At 39.1% G+C, this 26,322-nt stretch overlaps 1 protein-coding gene across 10 annotated transcripts in view; it reads left to right on the top strand.

Annotated features, from left to right (window-relative positions):
- Positions 1-26,322, top strand: part of LOC310756452 (contactin-4) — a 536,818-nt gene that overhangs the window by 214,287 nt on the left and 296,209 nt on the right. Inside the window, exon 1 of one of the 10 annotated variants that reach the window (XM_083600571.1) lies at positions 19,503-19,520. The exons of the other annotated variants lie outside the window; for them this stretch is intronic. The gene's annotated coding sequence lies outside the window, so the exon portion shown is untranslated. Of the gene's footprint in view, positions 1-19,502; positions 19,521-26,322 lie in introns of those variants that run through there. 10 annotated transcript variants of the gene reach the window in all.

A 26,322-nucleotide genomic window follows, 5' to 3' on the forward strand; every position in this document is an offset into this window, starting at 1 on the left:
TTTAAACAACAAAAACAGCACTAATAATCTTTTCATCTGAAATTAAGCTGCATTTGAGCTTGTTGGTGTCTCCAGTGTCTTCCCCCTCTTGCATCATGGGTTTGGGCTTGTATTGTGGGTGTATGTTCTGTGTTATTTTGTTGAAACTATTGCTGCAGATTAGTGAAGACCTTTAGTGAGGAACAATAAACTTGTGAACTTGAATGTCACAACCATCTGTGCTTTGTGGAGAAGTAGTTGGGAGCTCCCTTATTCCCTTCAAAGAACAAGTGATCTACGACCTCCTCACTGACTCACAATCATCCAGACATGCAATATTCATGAATTCTCTACCCCACTTTCAAAATTATGATGGCCACAAAGCCAAATATAGTACAAAACCTGGTCTGAATATTTGTCAGGAGTTCTGTGCAGAAATGATGTGACAAAGGTTCCCTTTAAAAAGTGAAATGTGGATGTTCACCTTTGTTGATGTTTCTTCTGCCTCTTTCTGTACCATTTTTTCCTGATTAAGGCTCCCCTACCTAGATTAATTCCAGCTAATCAGGATTGATGTAGTGTTTTGTAACTTAAAAAGTTTTGTTACATGCTGGCATCACTTGAGGGGGAAACGAAACTGATTTAGAGTCGGAGTAATAATAATAATAATAATTTATACCCTGCCCATCTGGCTGGGCTTCCCCAGCCACTCTGGGCAGCTCCCAACCGAATATTAAAAACACAATACAGCATTAAACATTTAAAACTTCCCTAAACGGGGCTACCTTCAGATGTCTTTTAAAAGTAAGATAGTTGTTTATTGCCTTGACATCTGATGGGAGGGTGTTCTGCAGGGCAGGCGCCACTACCGAATGCCTCCTGCACTGCTCTTATGGAAGATCCTAGCCAATGAGAGTTCAGTGACAGCAAATTACCTTTATTCAGAGTAAGGGAATATATGTTAATAGGCAAATGTTAGTGAAAAGGATCGCAAAAACAACTCCTTCTTTTGGCTTAGCATTAATCAGAAATGACTTTCCCTTTCAAGTCACCACTCTAGAAACAGGATCAAGGACCCTAAAGAAATATCCCAAATATATATTACTTTAATCCTGTAATTAAACATGTCATCAGATGGGATACTGGCAGATTGGTGTGTTTCTTAGCAAGGGATGTCTAAGTGCAACAGCTAAAACACATTGGATGTGTTATATCTGTCACCACAACATAGACAAAAATAAAGCCTGTAATTTACAATACAGGAAAAAACCAAATCATGGTGCAATTACTCAGGAAGGGATATCTAGCAATCTGTAAAGCTGCTGGCCTTGTATTCTTTCTGTTTGAAGAAAAATGTTCCGTTTTCATTGAGCTGAATACTGTGAAGAATGGGCAGCACTCGACAAATAGGTCAGGAAACAACACACTAATTATTTATCAGTAAGGAAAAGTCATCAGCTGCTGATAACCATTATTCATCATTCAGCATTATTGATTTTTTACACAGAGCAATAATAACTTGTCTAATGAGAGGTTATTGTATAATTCTGCCTGAAGGCTGACTCTGCTGAGAGGGCCATTAACCAGAAATAACTATATTAACTGGCTGAGAATGACTAGAGTGCTGTGAAAGAGATGAAACTAAAACCTGGGAATTGGTTTTGCTTTTCGGTACTGGTAGGTGAATGGGGAGCCCTTATTTAAAACCTATATAATGGTGCAGGGTGAAATTTATTAACTTCAAAGAAAGGCTTCTCTAAGGTATTCTTTAGATTTTTTTATTTACTTTTAATTTCACAACATTTATATGCAACTTTTCTCTGAATGTTGACTGTGCTGGTTGAAGCTGATGGAGTCCAGTAACACCTGGAAGCCTTCGGATTCCACACTTCTGCGCTAGAAACAAAATATTTACTATGTAGCAATGCCCACAAATGTGATACATAGCTTTCCAATTTAGGGTATGGTTCCATGTTTCTGGCAAAGTAGACTCTTAAGTCTCCTAGAAATTGAAATACAGTGGTACCTCAGGTTAAGTACTTAATTCGTTCCAGCGGTCCGTTCTTAACCTGAAACTGTTCTTAACCTGAAGCACCACTTTAGCTAATGGGGCCTCCTGCTGCAGCCGCACCGCCGGAGCATGATTTCTGTTCTCATCCTGAAGCAAAGTTCTTAACCTAAGGTACTATTTCTGGGTTAGCGGAGTCTGTAACCTGAAGCGTCTGTAACCCGAGGTACCACTGTATTGAAATCAAAGCCCCATACACACACACACACACACATTAAAAAATATTCCCACACCCTCTGTTTTGGTTTTGGCTGGTTGAGGGTTTTTGTTTTAAACTGTGGGCACATTCGTAATGACAGAGCAGGAATTAGTAGGCACAAATTCAACATGGGGAGCTTAGCATGGCATGAAAATTCCTGCATTGCAGGGAGTTGGACTAGATGACGCTTGGGGTCCCTTCCAACTCTACAGATCTGTGACTTTAATTCTATACTTTCTCAGTTTTTCAATCTAGTCCTATTCAGCAATGCTTAAATTGGAAGGGGAACAAGGTGTACAAACCACCCTCACTTTCCTGCATTGAGTGGGAAGGTCTGAAGTATTGTAAGTGAATTTGACTGAACATGATTACAGTCTTCCCTGCAATCAGAAACCCTGTGGATTCAGTTTCTGGGCACAGGTAGGGATTTATTTTTTCTTCCTATTTACAGGCCAATATGCTTACAATCCCCATGTATACCTTCCCACTTAATGCAGGAATTTATTTTTGTAAGGTGGTGGATGTAGGGCCAGTCCAGTTATACAATTAATGTAAACTGGAATAGAATGTTTAGCTAAAATATATTAAAAAGTATAATGTAGGAAAATACTCTACTGCTTCGCTCAGTTAATAATGATCTAAACCTGTAGGCAGATACATGAAAAATACAACACCCTGAGAGTTATTTTAGTTTCCATAATGAATTGTTAATGAATAAAATTGTGAAAAATATACATAAAGGGGGAGTGCAAATAATAGATTATATATAATCTGAAAAATACATGCTTTACATTATTTAGATCGTTTTTAATTATTTAGGCATTCCTTGTTGGACAAGAAAGTAACCTTAATTGTAAAATATATTTATTGTGCTTGGATATCTTCATTAAGTGTAAAGTGATTTATTTCCATTATATTTTTCTATTTCTTATGCATTGTTCATACTGGCCATTTGGCATGGACATGCTATGGAAAAGCATGCAATTTGCTACTGAATTTTCCTTAGGATTAAACTTCCTGCTGAAAAGAGCACCTATACATATATATTTGGAAAATTCATTCCTGTGCCTGCATTGCACTAACAATACACATGATGACTTACAAAAATATAACCCCCCTGCAAAGCCCATTAAAAAACACAAATTACATATGGGGCAGTATATATAAATATAAAACAAACAAACAAAAACCATAGGGCGGGCATCAATCTATTAAAACTACTCAACAGACCAGGCCAAATAGCTGTTGTAACAAATACAACAAAGTCAACAAAGTTGACCCCAAAGTTTGGGGTCAACAAAGCTTTCTGCAAAAGGGAATTACAAATATTGGATGCAGCCATACAGAAAGCTGTCTCCAGTGTCCCAATGAGTCACATGTCCACTACCATTAAAATGCAGACAGGGCCCTTCTTTGCATTTTAAAGAGGGCGGGCTGTGTGGTATCCTGGGAGCTTTAGGATTAATAAGCAACACTTTTGATTGGTATCCTGGAAGTCAATGGAAAGCCAGTGTCGCTATGGCAAAAATCGACATCAAATGCTCTGAAGCGAAGGCACCCAACAAGACCTGTGCTGCTGCATATTGGACCAGCTGAAGTTTCCTTTGTTAGGAACTGGGCAAAAGCAGCTACTCTTGTTTTCCATTTGTACAATCAGATGAAATTCAAAACTGAATTACACTGTTGTTGTTTTTAATTGCCAAACTATCCTTTGCTCTATCTACTTGATGAGGGCTAGATAATGGTTATATATGGATGTAGATGGACGGTTGACCAGATCCAGCCGCAGGCAGGATCACAGCCAGTAGCTGTAGCTGGGCAAGGCTAGAACTGGCAGTAGGTAGGGCCTGGGCTCATTCACATACCACTAGGGGTGGATGAATCTGTCAATTTCTTTCAGATTCTCATTTTCCCAATGTTAATCTGAGTTCCCCCCATTTCCACAACAGTTCGTGATATCTTTTTTTAAAACCCTCTTGAAAATTCACCAGTACTTTTAATGTGACTTTCCCCTAGAGTGCACATTTTAACACAAATTTTGCTTAATATATAAACTTTCGCAAACAGTTTTCCCCTCCTATAATTAATTAATTATTTAATTATATTTATTTATGTTATTTTCACCAATATATGCATGTGATACACATTTTATCTTAGTTGTTGCATTTTTGTACTCGTTACCTCCTCACATTCCGCCTCTCCCCCATGGCAATCCTGCTCCCTCAACACCTGTTTGGCAGGCTGGGGAGGAAAGCATATGTGGAGGCTGATCCCTGCACACTACTCTCACCTTTTCAGGGAGGCAGTTGGCAAAGGGAAATTTGGGGCCGTCGCCCCCCATCCATAGAGGCTGCACTGAAGGCTTCCAAGAGCTGCATGTGGTCTCAGGAGTTGACCATATGTGCATTAGAGTAAACAAAAAACACTCACAAGAATGTACTTTAGTTTCTTAAAAATGGAATACAGTGGTACTCTGGTTCCCAAACTTAATCCGTTCCGGAAGTCTATTCCAAAACCAAAGCGTTCTAAAACCAAGGCATGCTTTCCCATAGAAAGTAATGCAAAATGGATTAATCTGTTCCAGACTTTTAAGAACAACCCCTAAAACAGCAATTTAACATGAATCTTGCTATCTAACAAGACCATTGATCCATAAAATGAAAGCAATAATCAATGTACTGTGCTATAAAATAAATAAGACAGTAATATTTTTTCTTATGTGCACTGATGATAATCATTGTTTGGATGGGGCAGTCACACAATCAATCAGTAGCTGAACTGGGTTCCACACAGTCACAAAACAAAGTCACAAGCCACAGTCACAAATCAGTCCCATGAAACGAAGAGTAAGTCACAGTCAAAAAAATGAAAAAGCCACAAAACAAAAATGCAACAAAAGGAAAAGCAAAAGCTCCAAATACCGCCTCTGTGTTGCGTGGGTGCTTGGGACTCAGCAGCCAACAGACTCAACAGGAAGCCTCTGATTAGCAGCGGGGAACTCAATTTACAAACAGAACACACTCAACAGGAAGCGGAACACGTTCAGCTTCCAAGGCAAAGTTCACAAACGGAAACACCTACTTACGGGTTTGCAGCATACTATTTCCAAGTTGTTCATAAACTAAGCTGTTCTAAAACCAAGGTACCAGGGTAAACTAATTTTTTCTAAAATGTTTACAAAGGTGGCGTTGCATTATTGTTGGCTATTAACATTTCCACAGGATGTAAGGTTATTTAATATAAATTGGATATTTCTTGTGATTTTTAGATATTTGTTTTCAAAACCCCTTTATTGGGGTAATGCCATTCTGGAACAGTGAATCAGCTATAGGGTGTCAGCACCATTTTTCCCCCTTCTGAGTATCACCTCTGATAAATGGATATCCCGTGGTTAAGAAAATTACACACACTTAATACCTGAGGCAAGTGAATTGCAATCTCAGCATAAGCTTAAATGATTACATTGTTTCTTGTAGCTGCCAAGGGGAGTGTTAACGCTTTCCTGTTCGCATCCAGAGTGAGATATTACTTCCTGTATGCATGTATTCAAGGGCAATTTCAAGAAGGAATTTCAATGCCAGTCATTTGCTATGGAATGTCACAGGAATCAAGAAACAAACTAACCTTTTAATGAGATCTGTGCAAACTATAAACTCCAGTAATTTTAATGTTCTATCACAGTGACATTGATATAAATGTTTCTTTTTGTTTTATTTAGAACACCTTTAGATTTATGGCACATATAGAATGGAATGCCATGGAATGGTTTAAGGTAGATGTGGGGTTGGGGGGACAACTCACGATGTTGCTGGCCTCCAATTCCAATGGGACACAGCTTCAGGTTAATCAAAGACTATGTTTTGCTCAATGAGTTATGAGAAATGCATGTTTTATTCACCTGGTTTAAGCAGAATATATTTTTAAGCGAAATTTATTTTTGTACCTTAAGAATTCGCATGTAAGAAGGGGGCCCCAGCTTGCCAGGGCCTCTGATTTGGGGGTGTGGCAGGGGGAGGTACCTGACTTAATTCAGGTGCATATCCACCTGGAAGCCAATCTACCTGGAAGAGGGACCAGTGGGATTTCAAGGGTGGGACTAGGATTCACTCCTGGGCCATGGCTTCAGCTGTGCCATCACTGACTTCCACTACTTCCTCCATAGGGAAAATAGCTTCTTGGTATGGATGGAGACTTGCCATGCAGCAGGTCCCAGTTTCAGTCCCTGGACTTTCCAGTTAGGGCAGGGAGAGAAACCTTCCTGAAGCCTTGGACAGTGACTGCCAGTCAATTTAAATAATATTGAACTAGATGAACCAGTGATCTAACTTGATATAAGGAAGCTTCCAGTGTTCCTAACATTTGTGTCCCGCTTGTTGCGACAAATTATAATGAACAACAATGTATAGTTGCATTTGGGATGGCATTGGTGTAGATCCACGGTGTGCACAAAATTCATACAGACTTCAATGGAATGCATTTGCTTTGAAATCGAGACTGGAGCCTTAGGCCTTGCTCAAAAAGTGTTAACTTAGGTCTTATATAGGGTTCTTTACAGCAGCAAAGGAAGCACATGATCAGGTGCCAAGCACTAATGTTTCCGGTGAAAATCCCCCACCATTTTCCTGTGTGCGCTGGCCAGTGCAAGTAGATAATTAGGTACCGCTGTGGCGGGAAGGTAAACGGTGTTTCCGTGCGGTCTGGTTTCCGTCACGGTGTTCTGTTGCAACAGAAGCAGTTTAGTCTTGCTGGCCATGTAACCTGGAAAGCTGTCTGTGGACAAACGCCAGCTCCTCGGCCTGAAAGCGAGATGAGCACCGCAACTCCATAGTCACCTTTGACTGGACTTAACTGTCCAGGGGTCCTTTACCTTTACCTTTTACCTTATGCCTTTTTCCACTGTGGCCCAGACATTCAATTGAATACATGGGATCATTACACATTCTTTTGGCCCTATTTACTGCTCAGTATTGTGTACATATTTAATATTCTTGTGATTACCCTTAAATATAAAACGTTTTCAGGGAGGCTGCTGCATTTTGTTTGTTATTAGCTTTCCACAATTTTAAAGTGACTTGGTACATCATTCTCAGATTTTGTTATGGGCAAGGTCAAAAACACAAAGTGTGCAAGTACTTTGTAATTGGATGTCTGTTCGAAGCACCAGGGAATTCAGTCTATTACATGCACTTCAGTGCACTAAACTAACACTACATGGAGCTATCAGAGCATAGAATAGACTCACTAATCTCTCTGTAATAATTATTGCAGGTGTGCCAGTAGCATAAGACATGCATTCATTGTCTGATGTGCTTTAAAATGTAGTTTTTTTGTTTAGTACATTTCATAAAGGCATCAATAGCTTTCACCAGCATTTATGTAAGTTACAATATTTATTTATTTATTTATTTATTTATTTATTTATTTTTCTGATCTATGTATGTTTCATGGGTTGTTTTTTTTAAGGCCACACGTATCGCAAAAAAAACCCCTAACTCATTGCCTTTGTAGTTTCTAATATAAATGCATGCCACAACCCCCTTAGGTTGGCCAGTTCACAGCTAATTATGTATTACCACAATAAGCAAATAAAATTTGTTCCGTTTGTTTTCAGTATTTATTCCTTATTGTTCAGATCAAATTATAGCTCTGTTCAGGCATTCTTCTCCTCACACATTGGGTGGGGGAGGCAAATGTCTGCAGCAGGGATGCTGCTGCATTCAGAGAGGTTTGCACATGGTCAGATCTTCCACAATTATTATTATTATTATTTCACCCTTCAGCGTGTGGAGGGCAGGGGGACTGGTGACAAGTACATGATGGAGGGAGGCAGAGAGAGCTAGCATGTCCCAAACTTTTCCTTCACACAATTTGTAAATGCAGGATGAAATGAACACCTACATATGTTAAACAAGCATAAGGGAAAAAAATAGATTGATCTGAAATTGCCACATAGCAACCTGTAAGCATTCCATTAATCAGTTTTATCTACAAACTTATTTTAAATTCACATTATGTCAAACTGTTCCTGAAGTGACTAATTTTTCCACTTTGCTTTTTGTGCATTTGCAGTATATATGTGATTGTTACTAGCAGAACCGTAAAAAATATGCACTCTGAATGATACACATTGCATAGTTTATGGGGTCCTAATTCCTCAGCACACTGAAAGGTTTAATAGAGCTTTACATTAACTTTGGGATGGAGCTGCTAAACCATCGCACTCCCCTGTCTAATTTTTATTTGAATGCATGATGGCAATACGCTCACGTTACCATCTTTACAGCATTACTGATATGCAATATATTATTAGATTGCAATCCTATGTACATTTACTAGGGGGCTTTCTTCAGAATATGCATGCCTAGGATGGTAGTGCAAATAAATGTGTTCGAGCAATAATAAATGTTGTGGTGTCTTTATCTTGAATTTAAAGCAAAGGATTGTACTCTGTTAGTTAATTGCTTTTTAATTTAACAGCAACAAAAATTTCTGCTCTATTTTGCTTCATAAAATACAGTCCGATTAATGCAGTACAATTAGCTGCTTAGTTTTATATGGAAAAGCTCATACATATGCCACGTGGCTGATTAGACAAAGAGCTAGGGCCTTTTCAGGGAATATACTATAGGAACATCTATAGTTGTGGGCCTATGCCTTTTGACAGGGACATTCCTACAGGCTAGGAACAGCCGCTTCAATCTCAATGACATGTTGACGGAAAGCCTCTCCTCTTCCCGGAGGGGAGGAATTGTGAGCGGGAATCGCTTCCCGCGTTCGCAGGGGGGCGTGGCGGGCCCCCTGCGTCACTGAAGGCCTGGGCCCGTGTCATGCACTTCAGCCAGTTAACCTGGCTGGCTGATGGGCGTGGTTTAGCCGTTTAAAATGGTCGCGGACTCACAAGCTCCTCCTTCTTGGCTTCCTCAGATCACTCGCCCGCCCTCCCTTTAGGTTTTGCCTCAGCACCTAACCTTGCTATGGACCTCGGTTGGTCGCCTTGGTTGTCCAAGGGGCCTGGTAGGAATTTTTCCCCACTTGGCAGATTTGCTCCAACCACTTGGTTTTTTTGCCTACCTCGTAGCAAATCATCACAACTTTGTGAGGTTTGGTGGTTAGGAATTGGAAATGATGTTGTGTGTCGGAGGGGAGGTTGTGGCCATCACCTACCCCTCCCCTTGAAGGGTATTCCGTTAAAGGAATCCGGCGGTCGTGGTTCCTGTCTGATGCCCAGGTGGTGGCTGGGGCCATGGCACGACCCTCTGGTTACTCCAGGGGAAAGCTTCCAGTTGATTTGCATCAACAAGCTCCCCCTACAGGTTGTTAACCCTGGTGTGACTCCCTGCAGAGCGGGCAGGAGTCAAGTATAGTCTGTTCGGATCCAGTGCCTAAGCCAATGCCACTCACATTCTGTAACCAATAAAGTTGTGGGCTTTTTTAGCCCATTAACCTAAAATACTTGTGTCCATGTGTCTTATTCATTACAAAGCGGGGAACGGGGCCTCGACTCACAACATTATTTGCACACTGGGAATCTCCTTGTTTAAGTCTCTCTACACCATTTGAATTTTAGTTCCACAGCCTGAATTCAAGACTTGATGAAGTCCCAGCCATCACAAGAAAGCACTCCAGAAATACTGCTACAGTATACGGCTTTATACACTAGTACCAGCACATTTAACAGTCCAGCAGGTAATTGAAAGATCATCTCTCCCCTTATATACTCAGCCCATTACTGTGCTCTGCAGGTGCTTCTACAAATACCATCTTGTCAAGAAGTTCATTCTCTATAATATAGGAATCGGGCCTTGGGTGCTGTAACACCTACTCATAGGAAGTCCCTCCCATTAAATATTAGACAGGCACTAACATTGCTGCCTTTTCCGCATCTGCTGAAGCTCTTCCTCTTCCAACAAGTCATTTAGGTAGAGATCTTTCCCAATCCGCACCTTTTTGGGGGGAATTGCTGTTTTCATGTTTTTAGAAATTTTGACTGTTTTATTATTGGTGTGTTTGCCACCCTGGGACGGTTTTGGGAGGAAGGGCAGGATATGAATTGTTATGATCAATCAATCAATTAACTCACTGGCAGCCAGTGTGATTCTATTAACAGCAGTGTAACATGAAGGTGAGCTGCTGAGCTGCCATATTTGCCCTAGCTGCAGCTTTCAGGTCGACTTCAAGGGCAGCCTCACAAAGAGTTAACTTTAGTGACGTGTGGATCCATCCCTGCTGTTTGCTTCATAAAAATGCTAACCCAGCTTTAGTGAAGCTGGACATATCTGCAACAATTTAAAATACAGAACAAAGCTAAATGTATCCCTTTGTAGAGATTGGTATAAAGATTGAATTAGTTAATCTCTGTAAGATGTCCTCCATGTAGGAGTTCCTCTTCTATTAACCTTTTTTCATTGATACTGATGGCCACGCCTGATAACTTCATAGCAAGATACAGTGTGCAGCATTGATTAAAATAATTATGCTGCTTGCAGAGAGTTACACCAGAAACATCTGTTCGTACAAGAACTTGTCTTAATATTTCCCTTCATTCATATGCATACATTGTCTCCAGGGTCTTCTGGATTTTTAAAAATCTGTGTTCACTTGCCTTTTTTAAATTCCATTTCCTTTATTCCCTGTTCTTTTTTCTTCCCTTTGTTTTTGGGAAATGTTCCTTGCCTTCATTAGTCTTTTCTTTTTTTAAGAAACAAAAACTTTTTTTTTTTACTATTACTTGACTTTTTTCCTTTCTATTTATAGTTTCCCCTCATTTCTGATAACGTTTTCCTTCTGCCCTTAATTTATCAATGACTTTCTAATTTCTCTTTGTCTAGTTTTTGTGCTATTGAGCTAAATCAAGGCTCTCATTTTGTGTTCTGAAGAAATAATAGGTCTCTCTGAATATATATATGGGGATGGGGAATAATGATCCCTTTGAGCTAGATTTTGCTATCAGAAAGCTATTTCAGATGACTGAGGGGTGGAAAATTATCTATTTTAGACTCTCTGATCTGCATTCTGTACACTATTATTTATAATTTATAACATTTATGTAGTACCTAAAAATAGAAATCTTGTGTGTGTTCACATGGAAATCAAGTAACACCTTTTCCCAAAGCATTTAAAACTGATATGCTGTAGATAAAAGTATATGCTGTAGATCAGAGCTTTCCAAACTTTTCATGTTGGTGAAACACTTTTTAGACATGCGTCATTTTGCGACACAGTGATTTGGTTTTACTAGCAAACCGAAGGTTAAATTAACCCCTTTCCAGCCACAGCAGGAGCGTGGGGAGTGTTCAGTGGCACACTGCAGTCGACACGCTAATGTGTCACGACACACAGTTTGGAAAGCTCTGCTGTAAATAAAGTTTAAGCATTAGGAATCAGTATCCAGGAAAACTTGAGTAAACATGTATATTTTAAAGGGGCATTGCATGCAGTCTGCTGTATGTACAGTGGTACCTCGGGTTACATACGCTTCAGGTTACAGACTCCGCTAACCCAGAAATAGTGCTTCAGGTTAAGAACTTTGCTTCAGGGTGAGAACAGAAATCGTGCTCCAGCGGCGCAGCAGCAGCAGAAGGCCCCATTAGCTAAAGTGGTGCTTCAGGTTAAGAACGGTTTCAGGTTAAGTATGGACCTCCGGAACGAATTAAGTACTTAATCAGAGGTACCACTGTACATCTAAATCAACCTCTGGAAGGGCATTAAATGGTATTAAATGTCAACCACAAAACCTTGAACCTGGTTTTTCATTACCAGTGTAATATATGCAAAACTAGACACCCTAGCAGTCGAATTTTGCACTGGTTGAAGCGATCAAATCGGGCATAAGCTCCACATACAGCTTATTGCAGCCATCCAGACTTGTTACCAGTGCACAGACAATGATGACAAGGCTAATCCTGTTGAGGAACAGTCATAGTAGGCTAACTCACCAAAGCTGGTAATGAACACCCGGAGCCACTGAGGCAGCAAAGCGGGACTTCTTTGCCTCTTCCGCTGCTACAAAGTGGGGGGAATGATCATGCCAAGTCACCGTCACAACAGGAGTTTGCACTCCAGCTTTCATTGCCTGGGGCTCCCCAGTAAACCAGGGACCTTGCTACGTTCCACAGTGTCTGAGGGACACAAAAATGTGGAAAGTAAATAATTGAACGGCTCCAGATTTATTTATATTTTTGAGTGGTACACTAATATTTATTAGAAAGAATCTGTTGCGGAAAGAGCGAGAACACATGTTCAGCTTAAAACGGCAGAGTTCTTCTAGTGTGTGTTTTATTCTTCTCATTACGAGCTCTTGAGTTTTCTCTGATAAAAATGTTACTCTGAAAGGTTACCAGAACGCAGTTCCTAGTCGCTTTCAGAAATCTGATTAAATAGCATTCACGGCATTGCAGCAATATTTTGATAACATTTTAAATATTTAGGCTATGATTTTTAATGATGGTGCCATACCGGGGTCTTTGGGGGAAGCACTTTTGCTACCTGCCATGCCAATTAAGTAATGTGCCTGCCTGACTTAAGCAACAGCAGAGAGTGATTGTTTGGGTGAGTCTCTTCACAGTCTGATAATGCAGAACCTATGCAGTTCTTTCTCCTGCTGTGATGCTTTTATGTTTTCTACTGATGTGTTTCTCCTTGTTCCGTCTCATCATAGCCTGTCAACTTTTGCCAAAGGGCTTTGCACTCCATTTTCTGCATTCTTCACATGTCTAGATTTCACTGCTCATCTTTCTTCTTAGCACATCTAATTGCTCATCCTTACAAGATTTATCCCTAGACATCTCCCGTGGGTGTCCTTCTTATCTAAATATCAGGACTTAATGTATTCAAAAATTAACAGTGCTTAGTCAAAAATTAACCTTCTTTTTCATTTGTTGTTGTTGTTGTTGTTCCAGTAGACCTCCTGTGTTTTTAAAAGACATACAGTGGTACCTCGGGTTAAGTACTTAATTCGTTCCGGAGGTCCGTTCTTAACCTGAAACTGTTCTTAACCTGAAGCACCACTTTAGCTAATGGGGCCTCCTGCTGCTGCCGCGCCTCCAGAGCACAATTTTTGTTCTCATCCTGAAGCAAAGTTCTTAACCTGAGGTAATATTTCTGGGTTAGCGGAGTCTGTAACCTGAAGCGTCTGTAACCCAAGGTACCACTGTATTCAACAGGTGCAGCACTACATCTTCTAAAAATTAAATGAAACTAATTAACATTTGAAGTTAATATGCTAATATTCAGTTCACAGAGCAGGTGTAGGGTAGGCCAAGCAGATACACTTGCATCATTTTTTAAGCTGTCATTGGTAACCACTACTGTAGTAATACCACATTTTCCCATTGCACAATGGAAATAATCTCTTTTGTTCAGCTAAAAGTATAAACAGTTATACTGGGTTTCTGGAAAGTTTTGAATAGAAAAAAAATTCTATGCAAATTATTGCATTGGATAATTTGCATTAGAAAATGTTCACTTTGCGTTAGAAAGTGTTCTAATTTAGCATTCTTATTTTACATACATTTAGTAAAGAAAGATAAATACTTTGAAACTGCCAAGCTTGCCTAATATTGAATTTGGAACTGGCATTCATTCATTGTTACTAATGAACTTATGAAAATAATTTTTTTCCACCAAAAAACAAAGCACTGAGAAGAATTCTTCCCTACATCACTGAGTATAAAATAAAGGTTATAAATAAGATGATTTACATATAATGCCCTAAATATCAAACTAAAAAAATCCCTCAGATCTTAACAGAGATTCGTCTAGTATGGCTGCTGCTTGAAAACACACACACACACACAAATATTGCACTATAAAAATAGATATATACACACACATTATGGTATCACAGAAATAAAAGAAAAGCATTTTGGAGAAAGAACAAATAATTTGAAAAAGATAGCTTTTATATACACAGACTAGTAGGTATTAAACCAAATCTCCCAACTTTTTAGAAGTATGATGATTTGAGTGAAGAAAATTCATTTTACACTAAATATATGGTGGCCAACTTTCCCTTTCTTTTCTTCTTTAACAACAAGAAAAGGCTTGCCACAACTTCAAGCAATGGCATGGCTGCTCTGGCCATGTTCCTGGGAACTATTCCAGGAAATAACAATGCTATGTCATAATGCAGTATCCTTCCCAGAGGGAAGATGGCTGCCACATTGGTCATTCATGCTTAATAACCATTGAATATTGTGGCCCAGTTCAGACTCTGTAGGAAACGTTACTTCACTAGTATGGATCCAGCCATTGCAACTTTTCATTTTTCATGTGCTGGAGGAATTTAACAGAAGAATCCACTTCTATATTTATACCAACTACAGTTCCCCATAGCTTCAATGTTCACGCCAGCATCCCAAACCATGGTTTGATTATGGCTTCTTCTTTTAACTAACTAACCAACTATATCTATCTATCTATCTATCTATCTATCTATCTATCTATCTATCTATCTGGGGGGTGTTTGTGTGTGTGTGTGTGTGTGTGTGTGTGTGAGAGAGAGAGAGAGAGAGAGAGAGAGAGAGAGAGAGTATATACACACACTTTTTATTTAAATGCTTGAAGCAGTTCACTAGCAATGAAACCCTGTATGCTGCTCTTATAAAGACAAGAATGTCGTTTAGGTGCATAAATACATAGAAATACATTTCCCCTTGGTCTCTATTCTGTTCCTCCCTCTCCTCTATTGTACTATTGCACAAAAATGCCCTGAGCACAATATTGCAGGCTGCTATTGTGATATCATGTTGATTAATCAGTGTCTTTGTTGCCACAGATCTAGCAGCATCCCTCAGTGAATTATTGCTGTTTATATCACTGCACAGCTGTTTAAGGCTATTCTATGGCATCAACTATTGGAATGCATTTACATATGTTGGCTAGCATCAACTACATGAATGAATGGTTAGGTAATGCTTGTGTATATGCAGCTCCACTAATAATATGAGGGATAGATCCTATGTCATTGGTACTTCATTCTACCTCACCTGAATGCCAGTTTTGAGCTTCATAACAATTACTTTATGAATGTACAATAAATTATTGCAACCTTATTCAGCTGTAGGCAAAGCTTGATTTTCATAAATTAAAGCTCATTTCCTGTGCCTTTGATATCGCAGGTCAAAAGATGGAAGAAAGACTGTACTATATTAATTTGAACAAATGCTGTCATTTATTAATGTATACATAACTTACTTTTTTTTTACCAGACTAGTTTTACTAGAGTACATCAATGAAGCCTTAATGTTAACCTTAAACTTTGATTGCTCAGATATCATAATAAATTCAGTTTATTGTATCAATATGGAAATTCTTTTTGCTGTAATCATTTCTTAAAACCTATTCTGTTCATGAAAAGGTTAGAGAGTAAGATCATGTTTCATGACACTGTAAACATTCAGGATAATCACATTTTTTTAAAAATACAGTGATACCTTGGGTTACAGATGCTTCAGGTTACAGACGCTTCAGGTTACAGACTCCGCTAACCCAGAAATAATACCTCAGGTTAAGAACTTTGCTTCAGGATGAGAACAGAAATTGTGCGGAGGTGGCACGGCGGCAGTGGGAGGCCCCATTAGCTAAAGCGGTGCTTCAGGTTAAGAACAATTTCAGGTTAAGAACAGACCTCCAGAACGAATTAAGTTCTTAACCTGAGGTACCACAATTAATTTCAAAAGAAGGCATCGGCTGAAAGTCTTCACTTTCTATAGAACTCTGCTGCCACAGTACTAAGCCTATCTTAAAGCTAATGCTAAACATGCCATCCAAACTAAACCAAACACCGACTTCCAGGTTAGCGCGACCGGCTAATGGCGGATTCCCTCCGAGCTCCGGAGGGAATCGGCTGCGCAGGAGCTGGGTCTGGCCGCTGCGGCGACGCGGGGACCCTCAGAAATCACAGGCACTGAAGCCTGTGAACCTGGTGACTCGGCGGGCACCATTTGCGCCCCTGCGACCTGCGAAGGAGCCTTTTTAAAGGCTTCAGAACGGGGGACGGGGTGAGCGGCGCGGTGCTGAGAGTCGACTGCTCCTCCTGCGGAGTGAAGCCGCATGCCATGGTCGGAGAGCGCTGACTTTTTCTTGTGAACAATTGGACTCTAAAAGTAACAACCCGTGAGTAGTACGGAAATTGGACTTGAAAAGGATTTTTTTTTGTTAAATTTGGCACGATCGGGGAAGGTGCAAACAGGAAGTCCGCCTCCCCATCTTGTAAATATTTTAAAGCAAGGACTAGTTAACTAAGGTCGAGAGAATTTCTTTTTCTTCATTGGGTAAAAGATATTAATTGCACGATTTGGCAGTGTAAGCATAAATAACCTTATTGGAGCATAAGAGCTAACTTTGAGAGCTGAAGTGCCACCCCCCCGGACCCGGAGTGATCCACGAGAGAGCCTGTTGAGGAGATATAGAAGAGTTTGACAGCTGTCAAAATTAGCTGTCAAGAAGGAAAAAGAGAACTTTGTTTTTGCTGTCTCTGCTGGAAATATTTGTTGCAATTTGGTCATATTTTGTTGAAAATAAGGAAGAACTGATACAAACTAACTTGACTTTTGGATTTGAACTGGAAAGAATACTAAGTAACCAAAATCCCTCTAGAGGGGGATTTGGGACATTACAAGAATGGCTGGAGAAGGGAAAATTCAAGCTGGGCTGAACAGAGCTTTTGTTCTCTTGGGAAAGTTACAAGGCCAAATGGATGTTTTGGCTACAAATGTTGCAACTCTGAACTTAACAGTAAATAATATCATTGAATTTGATAAGGATTTGACTCAGGAAGCCCATGCAGCTGGACAAAAAGAGACATTTGAGAGTTTTGAGAGTATGGAGAAGGAGACATATGTTGATTCTGAAGAAAAGGAAGGAGGAGCTGTAATTTTGCAGATGACAAAGGAGAGCCAGAGGCCTGACATGATGGACACAAAGGAAAATAAGAAATCGAGCCAGAGGCCTGACATGACGGCTACAAAGGAAAATAAATACTGGATGATGAAAATCTGGTTTGAATTGGAGATTGAAGAATGGAGAGATCTCCTTATGTGGAGATCTGAAGACCTATGGATTACAAATTTGATCAAGGTGGAAGTTAGAGCCTTCGGGACAATTGGACTTAAAAGGAGTAAGAAACAAGATTTGGGCTCCTTTTTCAAGTATGGAGGTCTGGCTGGAAGAAACATGGACTTTATGGGGACAGGGCTTCTCCGAGATCTGGTGTTTAATACTAAAGACTATAAAAAAACCGGCAGAGAGGAACTGAGAGAGAATTAAGAGCCTCGGATGTGAGGTCTCCAGGCTGACAGTAGATTAAGACTGATGGACTTTTGTTGGGGATCGAAACCGGGAAAGGGGGTGGCGGGGTTTGAGAATCCAAAGGGTGTATAACTATAATTGTTTTTCTTTTATTTTGTTTTGCTATTAGTAAGAAAATTGGGGAATTCGTGGAAGGGAATTTGGGTCGGCTTTAGAAAAAGGTTTTAAGAATGAGTACTGATGTATAAATAGGGATGTTTATAAGTTAAAATGGGTTTTTTTATTCAAAATGAACTAAATATAAAAAGGTCAAAAATTGGGGATAAGAACTTGCTGAACTAACAATTTGAATTGGAATATAAGAAGGGGAGGTGTGGGGAAGTCAGGGAAATATGTCATGGAAAATATGGATTGTAAACTTTATGTGTTTTTTAAAAAATTTTTCTTTTTTCCTTTTTTGATTTTTTTTTTTTTTACTAAGATGGAAAATTTTTAATAAACATTTATTTAAAAAAAAACCAAACTAAACCAAACACCTTTGGGCTGTGTGGGCTTTCACATGACTGGAATCATAAAATTGTAGAGTTGGACAGGACCGCAAGGGTCATCTAGTCCACTCCTGGAACGTATGAATCTCAACTAGATCATGCATGACAGATGGCCATCAAACCTCTGCTTCAATATCTTCAAAGAAGGAGAGACCACCACCTTCTGAGGGAGTCTGTTCTGCTGCTGAACAGCTCTTACAGTCAGAAAGTTCTTCCTGGTGTTTAGTCGGAATGTCCGTTCTTCTAACTTGAAGCCATTGGTTCGGGTCTTAGCCTTTGAAGCGGGAGGAAACAAGCTTGCTCCATCTTCCTTGTGACAGATGTTTAAATAAGTTCTAAAAGGATTGACTGTGGGCAGGGAAAGAGCCACCAAGCCATCCCTGAGAGGATTATCTGTCCTCCGGCATGGCACATTGGCCTAAGCACATGTGTAATGCACACCACGAGACATGAAATCTGCCTTTCCAGCTCATTATCCTCACTCTCAGAGTCCACTGAGCGAAGGGGAGAACGCAGATTACATAAATGTCTTGAAACTGTGATGTTTAAAATATTTGTTGTTTTAATGCATGTGTACACAAATGTCAAAATACTAAAAAGAATCAGAATGAATAGTTTTTGTTAATGTGTTACTTGTAACTGTGTCATCGTCCCCCCCCCCAAAAAAAAACACATGTCAGCTTCCTGAGTGGCTGCTAGCATTTTTAGATTAGGATTTAGCATATTTAATCAAACTGAATTCCTTACCCCGCAAACAAACAAACAAACAAACACCCTACAACATCAAAAAGTTTTAATGATATGACTGCTTCACACTAGTTCAGCTATATAGCTTTCAAGGATATAACACAAGGAGCTCTATGTTGGTTCTTGAATTTTTATTTCTGAACCAAGCATAATAATGTAGGAACCAGATGCCTCCATGGAGCCCGCAGATAGGGTTTGAAGGCAACAGCTCTCAACCACTGTTTCTCCACAACTGTTATTTAGGGCTTATTGTGTCTGGATCTGGAGTTAAGCTAGTTATAACATTGATAGACAAATTCCTACAGAAAAGGTAGAATACCATTTCAAATACTGTATGTTGCAAGCATTTATTCATTCATTTTATGTTAGTTCTTTCCATGCCAAGGATTCAGAGAAAGTAACAATACTTCGGGGAAATATAAGATAAAATATAGATAAATATTGAATAACTGTACTGTGTGCCTTGGCAGGAAGACAATATATAAATGCAATAATAAATGAAATAAAATGCTACCAAAATAGAAATATGACAAATGAAAACCAGCAAAAAATTTCTTTAAGTGTAATCGCTGAAACTAAGCCCGGTCAAGATGTTCGGATACAGGTTCTTATTAAGCACTTTAAATTTGTTATCATTTGATTTATCTGTCTACAGAAAGCTGTCTTATACTAATACCAAACATTTTGTTACTGTTGGTGTAACTGCTCCAAAGGAACTAGCAGAACACTGGTGAGGAATCGATTTCAGTATTATTATTATTATTATTATTATTATTATTAATATTAACATTATTATTATTATTATTATTATTATTATTATTATTATATTACAAGAACACAGGATCGAATAAAGTATCATGGGACTATTTGAGGGCTCCACATCCTTTACATTTCTCATGTGAGGCAGCTGAGGAATGGGAGAGTGAGAAGGGATAGGGAAAAGTGACTATTTTAAACATGGGCAGAGGTTTGAATAAGGCAGGAATGGAGGAGTACTGAGAGGGGAAAATGTGGTTTTCCTCCATCCCTATTTTATACTTCTTCAGTGCTGTGTTCAGGCTATAATGGAGTACAGTGGTATCGTTGGGCTGCCAGCATTGCAGTGCCATTCTGGGAACAACCTCATTAGAAATGCAATAGTATTTAACATTCTGCAAAAGAAAACATCCCATAAGTGAGTTTGTTGAGTGATGGAGACAGTTATTACAGGTTATTCAAATGTGTGTATTTGAAACAACATGATGTATTTGGTGCTTGTTTTGTGGATGTAATTTTATGGTTGATTTTATGCTGTTCACTGCTATGATTCTTTTTATTAACGGTGTCAGTATAAATAAAGTGTAAAGGCCAAATAACTTAAATCAAATAATAATTGTAGGCCCCAAATTACTCACATTTCCAAATAATATAAGGCCAGAATCTAAGAAGCAAATCTGTGGACCCACACAGAATTTTAGACACTTTTACGTTTCTCCTCTCCTTCACTTTTTATGTACCTTATCAATTAATACACCCAAAGCAATTTAACTGTCTATAATTATCCCAAATACTGTGTTAGTTTTCTGGACTTTTGCCAAGCAGCACATTTTACAATTGCTTACACTTCAAATACAGCAATCATCACTAATTATTTAAAATGCATTGGATACCAATTAGCAATTCACATTCTTGCATGCTGCGGCAAGTAAGCAAGTAATCCCATACAATACAGAGGGTATTATATAGCCTGAGAACAATTGGAAGAAGTATGGAGGCTTAACTTCTATGGTACAGTATTAACTGCAGATTCGATGCAAAGAGCTTTTAGGAAAAAGAAAAAACTCCCTGTCATAATATTATTTAAATAGGCATCATTTCTGGTAATGGATAGTTTAAAATTCATAGATAAAAAGGCATAATAAATAATACAGAAGGGATCAAATCATTCATCTTACCATGGCCCCATGGAGAGTTGCTGACTTGCATTAGTTTTCATTTGGCACACAACCAGATTTTGTTTTTGTTTTTCCAAATTATACTCCTGTTAGTTATGAAATTGAAATATTTTTGTGTTATTTGCTGATCTGGTGCAATCATAGGCATGTAAAACAGTGAGAATTGTCCTTCCTAAAAAAAGAAAAAAAGAAATCTTGCAAGAAAGAATGTGAAATGAAGATTTATAAGATAAACTTCATCAAAGTTGGTAGATATGATTTGGCAGAGACATTATGTCTATGCTGCATGCAAAGCACAGGTTTGTGCCATTTCAGAATTTTGTTTGCACTGTAGTGGGCAGTCACTCAGTTATCTCAGTAAGGACATCACTGGGTTTAGCAGCAATAGTCTATATAATCCAGTGCATCAGTGTATCTCTTTGTTCATGCAGAATTCTTCCTTCCATTATACTGAGCGTGGAAAGTATTTCATGCAACTGAGTTCCATGTGTGTAGTTTGGAGTGCTTATCAATGACAGAATAATACCGCTGCAAATTTACCGTATATACTCGAGTATAACCCAACCCGAATATAAGCCGAGGCACCTAATTTTAGCACAAAAAACTGGGAAAACTTATTGACTCAAGTATAAGCCGGTTTACCACACCACAAACTTGGTGGTGGCAGCAGCAGCGGCGGAGGAAGAACAAGCAGCCCAAAAGGGCTGCTTTCTTTTTTTTTTTTTTATAAAATTTTTATTGGTTTTTTAACACATAATAATAGACAATACAAAACAATACAAAAACAAACAAACATATAAACATGTATAATTTCTTCACATTTTTTCTTAAACCTTCTTTCATCGACTTCCTCATACCTCCCCTTTCTGCATCCCTGTTTTAAAGTTTTCCAGCAAGCCCCAATGTCAACTTATAACACTTTTTTCCCCCTTTGAATCCTTTTTCTCATATCCAATTATTTGTCCCCGCAATTCTGTTTTACCTGACCCAAAACATTTTAGCACTCATTAATTTTGCAACAGTTCTTGAGATAAACTTTAAATTTCTTCCAATCTTCTTCCACCGTCTCTCTCCCTTGGTCGCGGATTCTGCCAGTCATCTCCGCCAGTCCCATGTATTCAATCACCTTGGTCTGCCATTCTTCCAGTGTGGGTAGTTCTTGTGTCTTCCAGTACCCAAAAGGGCTGCTTTCGGGCTACTGGTTTCTCCTCTGCTGCCGCCAACAGCGGCAAAGGCAGAGGAGTAGGAAGGAGCAGCCTGAAAGGACCCTCACTCGAGTATAAGCCGAGGGGGGCTTTTTCAGCATTAAAAATGTGCTGGAAAAGTCGGCTTATACTCGAGTATATACAGTACTTTATTCTTAATTCTTCTTGCATTTCTTTGAAACTGGGCAGTTTGATGGACATGTGAATTATTTACTATTATTATTATTATTATTATTATTATTATTATTATTATTTGTGAATGTCAGTATGCATATGGATGCTCTGTATATAATTTGTATATTTAAAACAAGTTTTTTTAAAAAGGGGGGAGTGACAGACTTGAAACCACATCCTAGGGTTTCAAAGGAACTTTTGTGTTATGTAGACCACCCCATATCCCACAGTACTAATTGCAGGATGTGCTATGCATGAAGCATCTACATGAAAAGTCCACTACCTCCCAAGGCAGTCTGTTCCACAGTGAAACAGCTCATGCCACCAGAAAGTGTCCCTGAATGTTTTGCCAAAATCTGTTTCCTCGCAATTTCCTGTCTGCCCTCTGTAGCAGCAGAGAACAATAACATCAACAGAATGCTGTTGTGAAACCAAGCAGAGGGCCTTCTCGCTAGTGGTGCCCACCCTGTGGAATGCCCTCCCATCAGATGTCCAGGAAATAAACAACTATCTGACATTTAGAAGACATCTGAAGGCAGCCCTGTTTAGGGAAGTTTTTAATAACTGATGTTTTAATGTATTTTCAACCTTCTGTTGGAAGCCGCCCAGAGTGGCTGGGGAGACCCAGCCAGATGGGCAGGGTAGAAATAATAAATGATGATGATGATGATGATGATGAATAACTGCACAACATAACTTTGTTTAGCTCCACCCGCAAATGGATGCACCCCTAGAAAACTATCAGTGCACACATCAATTGGAATAATTGTTATATATGTACTGTGCTTGGTTATTATGTTTCATGACTGTTTTATGATTATATTTAATGCCATTTATTCTCTTAAGTTGCTTGGGACTCTCTTCTCTGTGTGAAAAGTGAATAATATGGATAATAATAGCATGAGAATGAACATGTTTTTGCACGTTCTCTAGGAAAAGTGCCGAATAGTCATGTAAGTTAGTCATTGTCATCATCTATCACAGAAAGGTTTGCTTTCGGAAGGTTAGTAGTTAACGTTGTTCCTGACCTTTCATATTTACTATTGATGCTTCAGCAGATTGCTACGAGGCAATAAATAATCATAGGGCTTTGTTTGAATGGCTTTCACAGCCTATTGTTCTAAGCAAGTAACGCAGTAATGATTTCCACAACAAGAGATGAACCATGAAAAGTAATATAAAACATAGTTTGAAGGATACTTTTTCAGACTCCCAGCTCCACACATGCAGGCTTTTATGAAGAAGATAATTCTGCTAATTATGAACAACAGGAATGTAAATATAAGTAGATTTTGACAATGGCCTTGTTTCTTTCATCTGCTGCTCTCATCTGATTATATTCTGTAAAACATTAGAGCTGTAATTTTGTACAATTCTTCATTCTGTTGCAAGGATGGCTAACCTGCAGCCCTCCAGATGCTGTTCATCTCCAACTTCCATTAGCCCCAGCAAGTATGTCCAATGGTCGGTATGCTGGGAGTTGAAGTTTAGCAACATCTGGGGGGTTGCAAGTTAGCCTTCGTCTCATTGTATATCATTGCCTTACATACGGTCATTTTCTAAATTCCACTCCAGAGGGACTACAGGACAACCTAGCCACACACAATACAGGTCTATATCAGATTGCCTCCAGTACTCAATTTTAACTACACCAGTTAATGTGACCCATTCCTCTAGGAAGGATGAAAAAGCCTAGCACCTTTGTTAGTTCCAGATATGTTCTTTGAAAACTCTGAGACCAATACTGTGTGACATGGACCACAGAAGCATAAACATGGAAACTTAGCTAGACTAGTGGTATCTTATGTTAAAATTGTGACTGCAACCCTGAGCACTGCATAGAAAAGGGTAATCTTTGTTAGCAGAGATGAGATAATATGAAATGTTATAGCTGTCTAAACCAAGGCAACCTTGGATATTAGCGACTGATTGTATTCAATCAGTATATGGTGTTAATTAGAAAAGAGAAATGAGCTGAATTATACTGTTGAAGATCTGTTGAAACTAGTAATCAGACTCAGCAGACCACTAGCCCAGGCTTCCTCAACTTTGGCCCTCCAGCTGTTTTTGGCCTACAACTCCCATGATCCCTAGCTAGCAGGACCAGTGGTCAGGAATGATGGGAGTTGTAGTCCCAAAACATCTGTGGGGGCTGAGGTTGAGGAAGCCTGCACTAGACCAATAATTCCTTTGAAAAATTCACTCTTAAATGTACAATTTAACACCCCCCCCAATGGAACTAATTTCTCATTTATAATTTTTGACAATGGAACAAACACCCTCGAAAGGTTGTGAGCTATCCTTCATTGGCAGAGTTTAGATGTCAGGGACAGTGCTTTTTTCTGAGGGGATGCAGGGGTATGCATACCCCTAAACATTTTGTGAATCTTTGTACTTTCGTCCATTTACTGTATTTATTTCCCCCGATTTGAACTATAAAATGGTGATTTTTTTGAGTCAAAATGAGAGTACTCCTAAACATTTTTTTAAAAGAAAAAAAGCACTGGTCAGGGATGCTTTATTTCTGATTTCTGTATTGCAGGGGGTTGGACCAGATGACTCTTCAGTTCTGTGAATGTGTACTCTTAAGATCACAAAAGGGATTCTTGGAATTCCTAAAACAAATCTGGGAAATTGAATTGATTGAAGAAATAGATCCAACTAAATGGGCAACAGAATGTCGTTTTATTTGTATAATATACCACCCTCTAAAGCAGGAGAAGTTAACCTGTGGCCTCCAGATGTTGTTGAACTGCATCATCCCTGACCATTCACCATGCTGACTGGGGCTGCTGTAGTACAGAGCATCTTACATAAAATTTCCAGGGCTGGACTTAATTAGTTTTAACTGTATTACTATGTCATGGGTCAGAACTTTTTCTGAACCAGACCTTTATTGTTCAAGCACATGCAACACAGTCTGTGGCACCTAAAGAATCATCTAATATGTTTCGTGTACATTGGTTGGCCTTTGTATGGTGACTTCAGCAGATTACTATCATCCCATATATATTCATGCTCTTCAGTCATGTGGCTGAGAAAGAAGAGTGGGGTATAAATCTGTTTAAATGAGTAAATAAATAATGCTGTGTTTGCGTGCTTGCAAGGTCTGCTGCCGCTATCTGTTTGATTTCAGAATGCTACCACAAAGGTGGTAGGATTCTCAGGGCGATGATAATAATTATGTGTATAATCTTCTTCTGCTCTTCCTAATAAAAAATAATTTTACAAGGAGGAAAACCCCCCTGAAAAGTACAACAAATGTACATGCTGAGTTGTAGATCTTTAATTGAATTAACATAAAATTTAATTGCCTTTGGGTATCAAAAGCTTTGTTTGTATGGAATGAAAATATTTTTTTCCTGTGTATAAATGCTAATTGTCATAAACAAGAACATCTCTTGCTTTCAATATTCTGTGGGTATTTTAATTTGTAGGCATAACCATTATACTCAACTAGAATTAGGGATTTCCCCAAAGGCATCATGTGAAGTAAGGAATTAGAATGGTGAGGCGCTTCTTGTCAATATGGCTAGAATGCCGACTTTCTGAAGGGAAAAAGAAAAGGCCAGTCTACAAAGGAATCTTTTATTTGTGGCAAAATTTTGAAGAAGAAGTGGGGGGGGGGACTAATGCAGAGTGGGCATGAGGCACAAGGGAGTACAAGCCATATTGAAGACATGATGAGCTATTGATCTCCTGAGGGAACCCTCTGAAAAGCTCATCTGAAAAGCTATAAAGGACCACAGAGTGCCAAAGGTATCAACCAGGTAGAAACAGATTAAAAAACTTCTTTCTCGAGCTTATTTTCTTCCTCTGACATGACATGTGGAATGGTTGAGTTGTGATGGAGATGCAGAGGAGCAACAATTTAAATGGCTTATTGACTATCCTGACAGTGCTGCATTCCGAGGCACAAGATACTTGGACATCCATTATGAAGGCCTACAAAGACGTCTCCTTCATTATGTATGGGACACTATCAAATCTGATGAAGCGCAAATTGTTACTGTAATTCAGATCCTTGAGAATTCTTTCCCTGCCCCCTCCTTGGCTGCTGATAAGTGGATTCACACCATGAAGGGTGAATAGTTTGCTGTTTCAAGCAGCTCATGTATCATCCAAGAATTCGCTTCTCCATATCACTAGGAAAGTCTATAAACTGAGATTGAATCAATTCCTGGTTCCAGACAGGATTCTTAAAACATACTATCCAAGA

The sequence above is a fragment of the Podarcis filfolensis genome (assembly GCF_964270895.1).
Source record: "Podarcis filfolensis genome assembly, chromosome: 2".
Lineage (NCBI taxonomy): Eukaryota > Metazoa > Chordata > Lepidosauria > Squamata > Lacertidae > Podarcis > Podarcis filfolensis.